This window comes from Protopterus annectens, chromosome 2.part1, assembly GCF_019279795.1.
Source record: "Protopterus annectens isolate FY-2018-M chromosome 2.part1, PAN1.0, whole genome shotgun sequence".
Taxonomy (NCBI): Eukaryota; Metazoa; Chordata; order Ceratodontiformes; family Protopteridae; genus Protopterus; species Protopterus annectens.
The window spans coordinates 94,332,543-94,346,669 of NC_056729.1; the positions used below are offsets into that span (position 1 = coordinate 94,332,543).

Below are 14,127 nucleotides of genomic sequence, written 5' to 3' on the forward strand. Positions count from 1 at the left end.
TACCTCCTCAACACAGAACCAAAGCTAACAGCCCTAGATGAGGCATCAGCTGCATTTAATGAAATGGCGAGCAACCTGAGAAGACATCCCTAATAAAGAAAGAACTGAAGTCTTACTCTGAGTCAGGAAGATATGAAATAACCTAACAGGCCTGAGACAGAGGAGTCAAAATATATCTGGTCATATGGGTTTGATAGTTTACAGCTCTAAAGGCCAGGGTAGCAGAAGTAAAAAACTTTCTTACCCAAGATCTCCATAGTTCTGCTGTCCTTGTCAGAGGGAAGAAACATTGTAGAAGGCAGCAGTTTAGAAGCTTGTCAGTGGCAACTGACACCACAGAAGGGTCAACAGAGGGAAACTTATAAAGAAACTTGCAATCATCTGGCACCTTATAAAACCATCAGGTTTTTTGGGAGCAGAGGGCTGGAAATCAGAAGGTTGAGAAGCAGTGAATAAGCATCCGGCAAGGCAGCAAGAACAGGAGGGACAGCAGAGGGCCTAGGAGACTCCATTTGCAGAAGCTCACAGTACCTCTCCCAAACATCAGACACCTGAGCACACCCCCATTAAAAAAAAAACTCCATTTGGGAAACTGTACCACTAAAAGAAATCTCCTCAAAAGGAGATTCAGGGCCGATAGACTCCTCTTCCACAGAACCATAATCTAAGAGAGAAAGAATCGAAGAATAAGTCAGGGATTCTTCATTAGAGTCTTCATCTTTGGAAGAATCTTACTCCCTAGGCCTCTTAAGAAGGGTAGAAGACCAAGGAGGAGCATGAACAGAAACCACTTGAGGATGCTTCACAGCCATAAGGTCATTAAACAGGCCTTGAGTGAAATGCCATTCACTCTGAGGATCTTTAGGAACAGGAGAAATATGCTTGTTTTTTTGCTTCTTTTTTAAGGGGAAGTCAGCTTTAAAGATCTTAAGAGGCTCTGATTCCCGACAGCATTCAATTAGTATAGGTCGGTATCTCTTCCCTTACCAAAATCTGAGGAACACCACTAGGCCCTTTGGTAATTAACAGCCACAGTTTCCCCTGAACATCTGAAGCGGATGTCTGCAAGGCCTCCATGGACTTGTGTGAAGCCAGATCCATGCTGGGCATCCAAAGTGGTCACGGCAAGAAGCGGATGTCTGCAAGGCCTCCATGGACTTGTGTGAAGCCAGATCCATGCTGGGCATCCAAAGTGGTCACGGCAAAGGAATCAGACTGAGAAACTGGATGGTCCTCCGGGCTTTCACCAGCCTCAAGAAAGATTCCAGCGGAGGTGGCACAGCTGAAGAATCCGTCCAAGTTTTCGTGGTCTTCTTATTCGCAAATGGCTAACCCTCAGAATGGGAAGATCCTTCTATACTGTCATTAGAAAACCAACATCTTAAGCTGCTGGCTAAACAAATAGCTAAGGAAGACAGCCAACTATGCAATGTCTTAGGAACAAAAGCTTGGCAAACAGCACAAAACACGTGGTCGTGGAAGCACCTAAACAAAATAAACACTTCCCATAATGTTCTTTATGGGGAATCTGTCTCCCACACTGGCATTTCCCCTTTCTGAATGACATGAAACCAACAACCAAATCAAATCGAAAGAATAACAAAACTCCCAATGGAGCACTTATCTGAAAACAGCTTGGTAAACCAGCAGATGAACGAGAGTTCAGACCGATGATCAAAGATGGCTTTCGGACTGGTGGCAAAGACGTTCTGAGGATGGCATGTCCGGACATCACCTTTATGCCCTATACCATGCACAGGGAGCTTACGTGTGATGTTCACCATACCCATTACAACCTAAAGGCTTTATGGACAGATGTTGGGCTGCCCTTGGCAGGGGATCCCTATTGTAAAGAATACTGCAACAGTGATAAGGAAGGACATCAATGGTTCTGAAGTAACCGGAGATGAAAGGTGAACTGAAGAGGAAGCAACAAGAGAGGGCATTTGGGCAGATCCAACCACCCTCAGAGCTGAAGGCAATGGAAAGACCCCCATCTCTGTCTGTGCCTTGAGGAACTTCTGCATCAGACAATACAAATCAGGTTCTGATGTACTTTGTAAGAACTGAAGGATCTCAAGGAAAGAGCTGAGGAAGGCCTAGATAAAGGATTATCCAATGTCCATGAAGTCTTCTTTGGAGGGTTGTGGATGGTAATGGGATCCATGAGTTCTAAATGCAGAGGTGGTATACAGGTAGTGTTTTAGGCCCTATTCTCCTCAAACCTTGTGACCTGCAGAATAGGAGTCAGAACCGAAAAATCTCTGGGTCGCTCTTTTGGATCCAACTCCTAGTGCTGAGTGACTTGGTTGGCTACAATCACCTGCATTAGAAGCTGAAGTTAAATTGCAGACTTGCAGTACTGTGTTTTATTCTTCTGTTAAGTGCAAACTTGCAGTTTTAAAAGTACTGTATTTTAATTTTTCTGTTACCTAATTGTTTCACTGAATAGTGTGCTGTGTGTCTCTCTGCAGTTATTTCCCTACCCAACCTCCCTGTTCTTGTCTTGGTGTTATTGTTGGTAGCTATGGAATTGCCCGCCCCTCCTGTAAGTCTGTATTTGAACACTCCGTCTGGGTCCATCTCATTTGCTCACTTAACCAAGTACAGTGAGATCATATTCTGAGTTTAGTGTTCACTCTACTTAATACAGAGAGAAGATTTGAGAAGGCCATCCCACTTAGTAAAGTGCAAGAAGAGAGGAAGGAAGAACCTAACAAAAAAAATATGTACTTTATTCATCTGCTTTTTCTGTATTTGTGTTTCCTCCTACTTTAATTTTGCCTTTGCCTCTTCTTAAAAGTACTCAATTTTATTTATTTTGCTGCATTTATTGCTGCTTGGTTGTAGCCTGATTAAATTGTAACTGTTATTCTAAGTCTTTTGGTTTAAGCACTTGGGCTTCATACCAGTCGTTTTACATTAAGAAGGTTTGTGGTCTGCACTGTTGTGGTAGGACAGGTAGCTTACATCCTTTTAAGTTGGGAATTGCTGATTGAAGGCTCATTGTCTGCTATTCTAAAAAAAGTGTATTCCTTCTGGTTTAAGCACTTGGGCTTCAGGCCAGTTATTCAACATTAAGAAGGTTTGTGGTCTGCACTCTTGTGGGAGGAGAGGCTGGATTATGCCGCTCTGAGCTGGGAATTTCTGGTCACAGGCTTACTGTACCTGCTTACTTGAACTGTTTCTTTCTGAAATTGGTGTGCCTTGTTCCTGTAGCATAGACCAGACTCAGGCCTGCTGAATCTAGCTTTGTTTGTATAACTTGAGCACTGATCCAGGCCATCTTTTTTTGGAGAAGGCTCCCCTGCACCCTAGTGGCAGGAGTGTGTAGTTACAACTTGTCTGATTGAAGACTGCTGGAACAGAGCTCAATTTTGAGCTTTTTTCTGGTTAATGGAGTAACTTGTTTAAATCAGTTTGTTCGTTTTCTATTGTTTTATGTTGTATCTTTTGGCTTTTCCCAGTTAGGGGTCGCCACAGCGGAACTCCGGTCCACTGACTGGCAGTAGATTTTTACGTACCGACTTGCCAGGCCTGACACACAACCTTCAACGAAGGTACGCCCATTCACGCATGTCTCCACACAGAAGACGCTTTGGCTGAGAATCGAACAGGACAACGCCTTACTGTGAGGCAACAACGCTACCGCAGCACCACCACCGCAGCAGTTTTCTATATATAAAAAATTGCACTTCATTCATCTGCTTTTACTGTATTTGTGTTTCTTCCTACTTTATTACTAGGGGCATTGATTACAACTCTGATTTGATCTGAGATATATAACAATAAGTATCCTTTTCTGTGCATTTATTGTGTTTTTTTGATTGTATCTGCTTTATTTTCTGAAAGAAAAAAAAAAAAAATATATATATATATATATATATATATATATATATATATACACATATACATATACATATACACACACACACACACACACACACACACACACACACACACACACATACATACACACACACACACACACACACACACACACACACACACACACACACACACACACACACACACACTTGTTTCCCGCCTTTCTAAGCTAGTATAGTCCAGTTTTCAGGTTAGTGCTGAAATTAGGGCTGTGTTACAGGTCTCTGTGTTTGCCCATAATAACTTACTTGGATAGAAAAAAGTTTCTCTGTTCACCTGTGAGAGAGAGGAGCTTTGAGCAGCCTATCTGTCCCTGGAGGAGTGGTATTAGCCCAAAAATTAGTAGTTTATTGGCCATTTTGGGCTAATTTCTCTCTCTTTCATTTTCCCTGCTACACAAACCACATTTGCCCGGTTTTGCATGCCGGGCAGAGCCGGTTAGCTAGGGTAAAACTATTCCCAGCTCCACAAAGTCTCCTCTTCAATTTTTCCCTTTGAACTAGACAAACTTTCAACTTAAGCACTCAAACCATTCATTTCTCAGCCCAGCACTTGCTCAAAACTTATAGCAAGCACTTATAAACCCCCCTATACTGTACAGAAGGACAAGGCTCTCTATTCGACCTTACCAGCCAATCAGTAAAACAGTTCACTGTACCTATCCAGGAAAGTCCAAAGGGCAGTTTCTGGTGTACTCTCCAGTCCAACTGGTGAATCTGGGCATTTTGTGGCAATGTTACATCTGCCTCATGTATACAGACAACCCTCTCCTCCTACCACCAAACACTAATACATGCGAGAGATGCGATTATACAGCCAAACTGGAGGCTAAGCTCTCTCAACCCACCCAAGACTGGATCAGACAGTCAGAAGGAGAAGGGAATACGTGCATCACACCACCAGTCTCACACAGACCCATTAAAGCAGCACTGGCAAAAACACACATAAATACACGAAAACATACTCGGAGACTCTAAATAAAAATCTGCAAAAGCAACAGAGACCTCCAAAGCAGACATCCAAGCAACCTCCACCCCCAAACACAAACCATGAAACACATACTTCACAAAACCACTGTGCCACGCAATCACAGCCCTTAAGGCAAAATAACATACCCAACAGACTAGTAAAAGGTAACTCTATAGTCAGGCACATTGATGTCCCACTCACTAGGCTAAACAAGGAGGAGATTACTGTTGGGTGCCAGGATCCACCACATAACACAAGCACTCAGGTCACTCCAGAACAAGTACAAATATGACTCCGTCATTGTCCATGTTGGTGTGAATGACCTGAGCTGTACCTCCCTGGACTACAGGAAGAGACATGGAAGAGCTGTCTTCTGATCACGTAGCCCAGGCCGGTATGACCTTGTTCCCAAGTATGAAGCCAGGGTATAAAGAAAAAATTATCAATTTCAAAAATTGGCCAAGTTTCTGGTGTCAAAGGGGATCCAGTGTCTGTCCACCTGGGATGACATGCTCGACAAGCCACGCTGCTTCACCAGAGACAGCTTGCACCTGTCACCCTTAGGATTTCAAATACTGGCCAAAGCTCCTGCCAGTTCCATAGTGCCTTTTTTAGGCAAGGCTCAAAAGACAAACCCCCCCTGCCGTAAATAGCACAAGTAACAAAAAAAAAAAAAAAAAAAAAAGAGGGTAATGCTACTCAATGCCAGTGGTCTAAATCTCAAAATGCACGCACTCGAGGCACTCCTCAATATGGAGAAAATCAATATATGTCCAGTAACAGAAACCTGGTTTAAGGCTCCAAAGAGCACCCCAGCACTACCAGGCTACAACTCATATCATACATTTTGGCCACAGAACACAGACCGAAATACAAAAGGCGGGGGTGTATCCATATTCATCAAGAATACCCACCCCTCCAGGTTACTGGCACTGCACGATGCTTCACAGATCGTCCACATGCAAATAACAACTGGCAAAACTGCAATTCAAATTGTAGCGCATTACAGATCACCCACCATGTCCCAGGACCCTCATTCCTCGTTTCTCGTTTCTGGAAACACTAGGAAACATAAAGGTCCTACCAAACATCCTAATATTGGGTGATTTCAATTACCCAAACATTAACTGGGAGAACTACTCAAGTAATAACTCTCTTGCCTAACATTTCCTAGAATTTATAAACTCAAACGCCGTGGATCAACTGGTCAACACTCCCACCAGATGTGACAACATATTGGAACTGGTCATCACGAATATGGGCGGCCGGTGTTCCACACTGGAAGTCAACCCCTTGCTGGCTAGATATGACCATAAACAAATCACTCTGGATATCCACATTACTACCACATAGGTGACAGTCCCCTAAATACAGAAGATGTAATAAGGGATCTGGGGACCCAAGTAGATAGTAATCTCTCCTTTGATAATCACATTGCCAAGTGGTTAGAAAATCCTTCTATGTGGCCCACCTAATCACAAAAGGGTTCGCATCCAGATCAAGAGAGGTCATTGTGCCCCTGTACTCATCAGACCCATTACCAAGTGGTTAGAAAATCCTTCTATGTGACGCACCTAATCACAAAAGGGTTTGCATCCAGATCAAAAGAGGTCATTGTGCCCCTGTACTCATCAGACCCATTACCAAGTGGTTAGAAAATCCTTCTATGTGGCCCACCTAATCACAAAAGGGTTCGCATCCAGATCAAAAGAGGTCATTGTGCCCCTCTACTCATCAGACCCATCATAGAGTACAACGCCCCATTTGGGATGTACCTTACAAGACACCTGCAACAGCTGGAAAGACCACAGAAGTACCTCACCAAAAGGATCACTGGCCTCAAACAGATGCCCTATGCAGCTCGACTGAAAAAACTCCAGCTGTACTCGGCTGCATACTGCCTACTCAGAGGTGATCTCTGCCTGACATACATGGCATGTTCAACACAGAATTAATGGACATGCTCCACCTAAAGAAAACCATATCCCCTCGAGTCACACACTCTAGGGATCTAAACCTCACCACAACAATAAATAGGACATGCTGGAGGGATAGATTCCTGTCCCAGAGACTTCCCATGCTTTGGAATAAGATTCCAATCTACATTAGGCAGAGCTCCTCACTAACACTCTTCAAGAGAAACCTTGACGAGTGGATGGGAAACAGAAAGTTTACCCCGGAGATCACTTCAGTGGATCTGCTGGACAGAGGCACAGGGAACTAAACTAAGGGGGCGGTGAAAGCCAACACATTCTGGCTAGGCTTATAAATGCCTTTGGGCAGATAGCCTAGTATCTACCTATGAACCCAATGGTTTGCCCAAAGACTTTCTGGAGTTGGAGACTTCTGGATGAGGCAGAAACAGTCCTTTCAAAATCAATTTATTTCTCCTGTACTCCAAGGCTCTGGGTCCAAAGGAAGCACAGATTTCAGAGTTCATGGATAAGTGAGAAACAACAAGAACACAATGCACAGGTCATCTAAGTTTTGTGGTGGAATCTTATGTCTGCAGATGGAACATTTTCAAAACTGGTCTGCTTTTCTATTTTCATTAGATTAACACCACACTAGTAATATGAACAGGCACGCAAAGTAAAAAATGATTAACTCACAAACAGCATAATAACTACTTTATATGTATAAGTATCTAACTATCTAAAACACTTTTATTAACAGGAATAGCACAATGACTGCTTAAAAAACCTATTTAAATATGTGTGCAAAAATCTTGGTAAAAATGGAAAAGTTCAATATTAACTGTAATAAACAGGAACAAATGTCGGAAGAACTCCAAGAAGAAGCACAAATACAGTCTAAGAACAAGAAGGCTATGTACAATAAAGAAAACACAGTCTCATCTACAACCAGCTACTACAGTACTTGTGTATTATCGCAACCAGATTTTCGCAGTTGCGAAATGCACATAACTATCTTGAAATAGTCATTAATGTTGGAGAAATACAGTTTAATGAGTCTCCTTATAGCACAACATTGTCTTTTCTGTAGTGATGTCAATAAAATGTAAAAAGACATACTGTTCGTGTTTCTTTCCGCACTTCACTGCCAGCATTTCTCTTAAGTACCCCTGCTGCACGGTTCTCTCTCATCATGTTACAAAGTCTGTGTACTGCAAGTTAAGTACCCTACTCTTGTTTTGCTTCCACATAAATTTACCTTAACATCAATAGATTTCAAGAAATACATAAGAAGAAATACTACATTTACATATACCTTACATATAACAACAATATGGTGTTGTGAGGGGGTGAGTGGGGGACTTGTAAATTTAGCGTGGAGGTCTCTGAAGCATGTCTGCTGGAGGAATAGCGACTTTTAGTTTTGTGAGCAGTGCTGTGACTTTTTGTATTACACCACCTGTAAACTGCCACATGCTTTACAGTACACAGACCTTGTACATGATTTCACTGTGCTGTCTGCAGTCTGTGGTTTCTGTTCAAGTACGTGCTGTGTCTGTATAACTTCATCCTGTCTGTGTTTTGATCTATTTACAGCATTTAGCCTAACTGAAGAGGAGATAACCACTTCAGTCTGGCTATCATAAAGCGATTTCAGGTTCTAATGAAATTAAGACAAAATGGTACTTACGTTATGTGCATTTTGCAACTGCGAAAATCTGGTTGTGATAATACGCAAGTACCGCTACTACTTACACTATGATAGAGTATCTTTGAAAGGATCGAAGAAAAACACAAAACTGAAGTAGAGCTCTTAGCTGCGAGTGATGGCACTTCTTACTGCAAAGGAGGCAAATCTGAACTGAGGAACTTGGGGGACAGATTGAGCATTGATACTGCTGAGTCAGATCCAACAAAGTGGCTCAAGGACTCATGTCAGATCAGATGCATTGAATGAATGGAATATAAAACACACAAACTTTAATTATCCTCAGTGCCAATGAGTTCAAAGTGGCAAAGGCTGTAAGTGCTTGTGCTTCAAGATGTGATGCTAATAAATAAATAAATAAATACAACATATTTTTCTGTGATCTTCTTGCCTTGTAAGATGATGCCACCTCGTTTATGAGGGCAGTAGAGTAAGCCAAGAAAAAAAAAGGCCATCACCATTAAGGAAATAGAGAGCTGAATGTCAAAGAACGATAGTATAAATGCAAATCAAGAGTATTCATCATAATATTGAATCTGTTGTGAGCACAACTGCTGCTGCATAAGCTGTGACTGCTGGATACACAAGTATATTTTTTTTAGCTTTTAACCCCCCTTTTCCTCTGTCACATACTGCACTGCTTCGCCTTGCTTCTCGAGTCCTGGACGAAGCAAATCAAAAATAAAATTTTGCAACAACTCCTCTACTCAAAGATCCAGAGTTATTGTGAATATTTCCAATTTCCGTATTCAATATCAAACAGTTTCATCCAGCAAGAACCATCAGGATAGAATACCCCCAGCTCAGACCACCTGGGTGGCTGTTCTAAGGGAACATACCCATGTACATGGTGGTTCCCAAGATCATATCAACACAGAGGCTGCATCTAGATTGAAATACTCAGAAAAGCTATTTGGAGACAATAATCGGCTGCTGTACATACATAATTTAGAGAACCATTCTGGAAAAAGGCAGTGGATGTTGAGGCAGCCTTGGTATGAAGGTCTTGTTATAACTATATGCCACAGTAGAGACATTCTTTGTATTCCTTTTAGTACATAATATAAAAGGGGTAAATATTTACAAGTACTCATTGCAACTTGTGCTCCATCTGTTCATAATATGTAAAAGTATAAACACATTATTTACATCATAGATAACTTACATATATGTATATATCATAGTCTATCAGATATAAATCTAACATCTCCATTATTTTCACCACTACCAGCATGTACAAAGTCTCAACTCATTTCCTTACTCTTTCTACTCAAATTCTCTTGTCATCATTCATTGAAAGTTGGCCTAAGAAAATAACTCACAGTCCAACAAATAAAAAACAACCAGTGAAACAAGCCAATACAGTATTCAACTTGGCACTGAAAAAACTGTACCAAGCAGTGCTAAATATCTGATTTCAACTCTTAATTACAAAATACAATGTCATCTATCATGCCCAGTGTACAGCATGCAATAGTTTTCATAATGGCAAGACTAAGAGAAAGCTGAGGAGTGACTGAACGTATGAAAAGTATTAAAAGTATGAAAAAAAGTGTGCTTTTTAAACGGTCTGTATTTTGTGAATTTTAAATTAATTTGTGTGCTAGGAAACGTTGATAATCACCCCTGAGGTATGGATATTGATGCTTTATTAAGACATGGATTACTTTGCCAATTTCATTTTAATACTTCAAGAAAAAAGGATTAAATGAGACTTTTAATTTATCCTGTTTCCTTAAGAAAGAGAACTTGATTGACGTTTCATTGGCTATTATTTGTCACACGTTTTAAATGCTGTACTTAATCACATTACTACAAACATTGATTTAAGTACCTAGTACATTTTACACAGATAAGCACTTCTGTTCCACTTTTAACTAAAAGAGTTGAAACCATATAGAAGGCACAGCATGGTTCTAGTAAAGCCTGCTCTAGACCTGAAAATGACTAGACTGTAGTGCTTTGTAAAAGTACATATAGAGGACAAAGTTTCTGTCTCTAGAATGCTTCTAGAGTCCACCCTTATCAAAAAAAGCCAATAATGAAGCAAAGACCCTTGTAGAACGCACCTTGACCCTGCTTGGAATTGACATGTTACAGTGGGTATAACAAAAGGAGATAGCATAGGGCAACCAGTTGGAATTGGTCAGCTTTGACACAGGTTGCCTTTTTTTCTAAACTTCATAAGAAATGAATAACAGATCAGAATTTCTGAAGGTTTTAATTCTGGAAAGGTAGTAGAGCTGTCTGTGACCTTCCAGGATTATGAAGAATCCTTTCTCCTTCATTTTCGGTTCGGTAAAGAAGACAGGGAGATGGATTGCTTGGCTCACAGTAAACTTGCACACCACTTTAGGCATAAATGAAAGATTACTTTTTAAGGAAATTCCATCTTTGTGGAAAACAATGCAAGAAATCCAAGTAGGCAAAAGCAACACACGGCATACAAACCAAACTATTTATTTAGTAAAAAACATGTAAGCGCTTTCACGTAGTACTCCTACGCTTCATCAGACATAACATTCCATCACAAACCTATTAAACCAATCACTGCTAGCAACCTTTTTTCTTCCAATTAAATAATTAGTATCTAGTACTTGCTTAAGAACAAAACTGCTCAAAGGTTAGTGGACCACTTTATTTTCCAGACGTGTTGGACATTTCAGAGCTGCTAATGAATGGATCCATGATAGCTGCTTTTCCTGAGTTACACTGTTGCAATGAATGGACCTATGATATTTGCTTTTTCTAAGTTACATTGCTCTGGTAAACATGTGCACTCTAAATGAAAAACAGTGAAGCTGCTGAGGATTATTTAAGAACAGCAGTGTGTAAATGGTGACAGGAAGCAGTAGTCAGAACTCTGGCAACCAAAACTGCAATAAATATTTAACTGTACATGAACATTATGACTAAACATACTGATTTTTCCCTAAAACACAGAAAGCACTGCTGCATAATGATATAATAACTGCCAGTTGGTATTTTCCAAATTAACAGCATTGGTGCCTCTTGTTAAGTAAAGTAATTTGGGTTCAAGTACAAACAACACTGGGAATGGACATACAAGCAGCACTGCTTTATTCTATTACAACAGGTTGGCCTGAACTGCCCACCTTCAAAATTCTGTCCTCCACAAACAACACTGGAATGGACATACAGCAGCACTGCTTTATTCTATTACAACAGGTTGGCCTGAACTACCCACCTTCAAAATTCTGTCCTCCACGTGCATCTGGTAATATTGACTACACACTTTTTATGGGTATAGCCATTTTCTTTCAGTGTAAGTGGTAAAGTGTCTATCCGGCAAGTACGAACATATTTACTCCTATCCTATGACAATTACTAAAACATTTAAATGATGTATGAAATCAGTCGGCAGAAAGCAACATGTGCTTTAAAATAAGTTTCAGCATTCATAAAAGTTATTTATATTTATCACGGTGGTGTACTCATCAATATTCACTAATTTCAGGCTCAACCTGTTTGAAATACAAAATATTTCACTAACCAAAACCACAGAAATATTATTATAGATGCCAAACAATTCTTGTGTTAAAAGTGCATAAAATTGGGTTATGAAAGAAGATAAAAAATAAACAAATAAATAAATAAGCAAAGTCAAAGCTTCCACTTCGGGTAATTTATGGATAAAAAGCTGCAGCTAGCAGAGCTCAGTAGACAGTTCAATATCTCACACAATGAATGCAAAAGACCCAAACATATCTACTGTGTTTATTCAACATTTTAAACATCTGAATCCATATTACAATACTTAAAACTGTTACTGACTGAATTATCAAAACTGCATGTCTCATATAGCTGACCATCTCAAACTATAAAAGAAAGTAAGAAAAAAAAATGCTGAGAAAATGCATAAAACAATTACACACAAGTTTGTATGAATGTTTATATAGAAAAAGAAAACACTTGGTGTTTTAAGATGTGAACACAGTAAACACATCAAAAATAAAAAGCATGACCCTCCTAATGAGGCAGAGGAGTGCAATCCAAGGTTTTCCAGTGTTGTGCATGTAATGCATTCCAGCAAATGACCTGAAAAGTTCTGACAGGTTCAAACTAAACAAGTGCAACTTCATCAACAGAACTGCTGCACATATCAGTTTTGTTTCTCAATCCTGTCCAAAAGACATTACTGCATTAAAAGTAAGGTGTTGCAGAAGGTAAAAAGCCCAAACTAGAAGCTGAACAAATAAAATGCAGAACACCTTTCAATACACTTAAAATGCATGTGATTCTATTTTAAATGAACATTATTTAATATTTTTAATCTTTATATATGAAAACAGATGCAAAGCACTACTGATACTGACAACAAAGTACACAAACAAATGTATTATTGCATGCTGGGATAATACAAGTCATGATAACTGCAAACTAATTAGTCATAGTCTACAAATCTTTACCTCTTTAATTTTTTAACAAAAGTAAAATTAAACAGCTTTTCCATAAATTAAGAATCCAAACCTCTGAAACATTGACAAAAAACTAGGACAATGGAAGTCTATGCATCACCAGTACTTCTCCCCCAGCAATCTAAACAGACACTTCAAAAAGTTGAGCAGCTGCAAACCACCTTGTAAAAGAAAATGTTGACGTGAAGCATAACATACAGATGGATAATCAGCCCTATTATAGTCTATGATGCTGATGCTGCCATCAAATGTGTGCAATCAGCACGAAAACCCACTATACTCTGCTTCCTCCAGTCCTAAAACTGCGACACCCACCCCATGCAAACTGAAGCAGCCACCTGACTGTCACGTACCCTTAAGCACAGACATACCCATCTCTGTATAGTAAGCAAACTTAACGTTCAGTACTGAATGATGCCTTACCATGCACTACTGAGATAACTTAGTCCAACAGTCTCCCCACATCTCACACAATGTCCATAATGAACACAGCTGTACTTTCCAAACCAACCCTAGGAACGAAGACAACTCACCCGCCTCCTTGCGTGGCTCCTCTCTTGGGAAGGGACAGCGACACATACACACCCACGGCCTATCTCACTCCATTCCGATGTCCAAGAAAGTTCAGACGCCTTGGCTACAGTTATTCTGGGTGTTACAAACTGGTCCCCCTTTTTCCTCTCACGTGTGGAATCACAAATAACGGCCTCTCAAAATCCACCGCCACTACCTGATCTGAAACACTGATCCCGCCGCGTGTCCCCGTGTTGCACCCCCTGCACACAAATCTCCAACCGGTACAAACAATCACCCTTCCAGACCACAACCACAAGCAGACAGAGTCATAGAGCATGCAGGCGGAGTCAAGCGCTTCGGTTTAGTTACGGGAGTCTTACTCCCAGCTCGACTCACATTCACTTCCACTACCAAACTGCAAAACACCGCTTCCTCGCTGTGGAGAGGGAGGGTGCAGCAGAAGCAGCGACTACAGTTGGGACGCTTACAGATAGCGTCACAGTAGATCGATCCTGCGCGCTGTAGTGACGATTGTGAAACTGGTGAGCTTTACCTAACTGCAGGGCAATGAGTTCCGAGGGTCTCGGCTTTGCGAGGATGTGGGAATTACAGTTGGAATTTACAGTCTGAAACATTTAGTAAACTAAGAATATGCGTTTGAGAGGGGTGCAACTTAAAAGGAATGTCATCT

General features: G+C 40.6%; 1 protein-coding gene across 1 annotated transcript in view; it reads right to left on the bottom strand.

Annotated features, from left to right (window-relative positions):
- The window catches only part of FBXW7 (F-box and WD repeat domain containing 7), a 1,850,919-nt gene extending 1,837,096 nt beyond the window's left edge, over positions 1 to 13,823 (bottom strand). The window contains exon 1 of the mRNA XM_044062041.1: positions 13,454 to 13,823. The gene's annotated coding sequence lies outside the window, so the exon portion shown is untranslated. The remainder of the gene's footprint in view (positions 1 to 13,453) is intronic.
- Positions 13,824 to 14,127: the final 304 nt, after the last annotated feature.